Source organism: Acyrthosiphon pisum, chromosome A2 (assembly GCF_005508785.2).
Source record: "Acyrthosiphon pisum isolate AL4f chromosome A2, pea_aphid_22Mar2018_4r6ur, whole genome shotgun sequence".
Lineage (NCBI taxonomy): Eukaryota > Metazoa > Arthropoda > Insecta > Hemiptera > Aphididae > Acyrthosiphon > Acyrthosiphon pisum.
This window is the reverse complement of record NC_042495.1, coordinates 86,618,766-86,621,585: the sequence shown is the minus strand read 5'-3', so window position 1 is coordinate 86,621,585 and position 2,820 is coordinate 86,618,766.

The window sequence follows — 2,820 nt, the reverse complement described above, 5'->3', positions numbered from 1 at the left end:
TTTTTAAATTTATAAATAGCGTACTTAATGACTTAATGTAAGGAAATTACAAGGAAAAAAAATGGCAAGGATTTTTTGTAAATTTTTATTTTAACACATTCAACAATTAATTAAAAATAATTTACTTAATATTAATCAGTAATCATATATTTATTTCATATTCATATAATCGTATTATGTGATATTTGATAATATGTATATTATATATACAAGTTCATAGGAACATTCCTATCAGTGCTGAAGAAGTAATTAATGAATTGACTAAAAAAAAAAGAAAATTAAATTTTGTTCTATAACTTCTTGTAGAATTTAAAATAAAATGTATTGAATATATATATATGTTTTATCATTTATTAGGTATTTAAATGTGCACATACCTAGGTTTAGGTATTTTTGTTCCATAATAATTTGTTTGCAACTGATCCCCCCCCATACAAAAGTTATGTATACGCCACTGTAGTATAATACTATAGGTTTGTACTATCATAAATAGAAAATATTTTAATATATGATTAAGATATTATAGGTAGGTACACTAATAACATAATAATAAACAAGTATAAATCACAAATTTACATTAATTAGCAGACAAGTATAGCTGTAAGTATGAATATTAAGCATTGCATGAATATACGACACCACGGCCGCCCGCGAAACTCTCCTACGGATGACGTCATGCATAATAAGACGCTGCGGGGGGAATGCTTTGTTTACGTGACTATGAGGCAACCTTTATTATCTATAAACCTTGCATGATTCCTACCACGATTAAAGATAATATCTACCAAAAAATAAGTGTATTATACTTATTGCGCTTAAAATTAACGATCTTGTCATAGCAAGAAAACAGTTAGCGCTTTTGCATCATAGTGATTTCTCTTTGTACAACAAAATATATCAATATGACAATTAATATAGATATACAATATTATGTATTGGAGCGCTAGTAGTTATTCTCACTTAGTTGAACAGCTGTTAGAAATCAACATTTACGCGCACCACTTTTGTTTAGTGATGGGCACTACCACGATTAAAGATGAATCGCGGAAAAAATGACCACGGAAAAAAATTCCAGAAATATAAATATAAATGTGAAGTGTGAACACGTCATGTATACTCTACTCCTAAGCCCTAATTAGTAATTACCATATACCAAATTATCAATGTTAGTTGGTTCAACTGGATTTAATGCAGAACGTTGATTTCTTAATGTTCTTTTAACATGGTCTTCCAATGGCATCTTCGCTCTAGTGTTACCGTCCAACTTAGAAATTTCTGCCGCATAAACACAGTGGCGCCGAACTATTTTTTTTTATGTATGGCAATGAACAATTACTTATACCCACCTAACTTTTTAATCATTTAAAAATGTGTTCATTGCTTTTGTCAATTTAGATTTAATTTGAGAAAACATCTATTAATCTCAAACAACTATACTATTATACATTTTACTACATTTATAATGAATACAATTAATTTAAAGAAACATAATATACCTAGTGTTTTATTTTTATTTTTTTTTTGACATTGCTGACTAGCAGATAAAAATGTGCAAGCACTATTTTCGTCGCAGCCAATTGAAGGCCTTGGGTAAATAACTAGGAGGTTATAGTATAATTTTTTTTTAAGACTAACTGCATGGTTATTAGCTGGATTTTACTGTAGACAACATAGGCGCAAATAGGGGGGGGCTTTAGGGGCTAAGCCCCCTCAAAAATGTCCATAGTCCTCCCAAACATTTCCTACATTTTGTTTTAAGCTTATTAAATATTATCAAAGTAAGGCCCTATTAGCCCCCCTCCCTCCCCAAAATGTCAAACCCTATTTGCGCCTGTGGTAGACAATATTCCAAACCATTATTTTTAACTTGCAATCCACTATGTCATGCGAGAGGATCAAAATGAACTTCATTTTTTTGACACTCTGCAACGGTTTGTGTGGGGGCTACGGTTGGTATGCATTTTTTTTAAACAGAAAGATCGTCACAAAGAACCCGGGTGGTCACCCATCTGGGAGCCTGCTCGACCGCTGCACACATCACTATATTAGTGACTGCGTCCAATCACCGAGCTTCACCAGGTCACCATACAATGAACTCTAACACCAACCACGTTAAATTGTATATTACATGTTTATATATTTACTAGTTTAAATTCTTGCCAAATATATGTAGCATTTGACATATCAACAAATTGTATACAATATTACAATCCTTAATATAGCAATAGTATTGAGTAGTAAAATATATAATGCTATATACAGATTAGTGTAGATTGAATCATTTGTTGGTCGTTGCCACATCGATAAAATCAAATATTTAAGTTACTTGATCGTCATATTTAAAAGGTGATTTTGAAAGGATTTAATATAGATAATAGAAAATTAAGGTTTCAGAAATATAGTAAAAATATATTGGACTAGGTACGTTATGTTTTTTGGTATTAGCAAGACATAAATAGTTATAACCTAACTATTAATTAATCATAGAAATAATAAACTAGGTATAGGATCATAACCAAATACAGTTTTAATGTTTAGAAAACCATGTAAACATTTAAATTATTAATTATGTATATTGTTATAACGTATCTACTATACAAAGTGTAACAGTATAAATGAAAAAAAAAGAAAATTAAATATGTCCATTTATGTTAAATTATTACCTAATAATCGTTAGGGATCAAAATATGTGTAAGTATCGGTTATTAGGTAATTTTTCATTGCTCAAAATTTTAAAAAACCCAAAATATATAGATCGATAAAAAAATTGATATAGGTATACAAATACTAAATAGTATATATTATATTAAATTATAATAA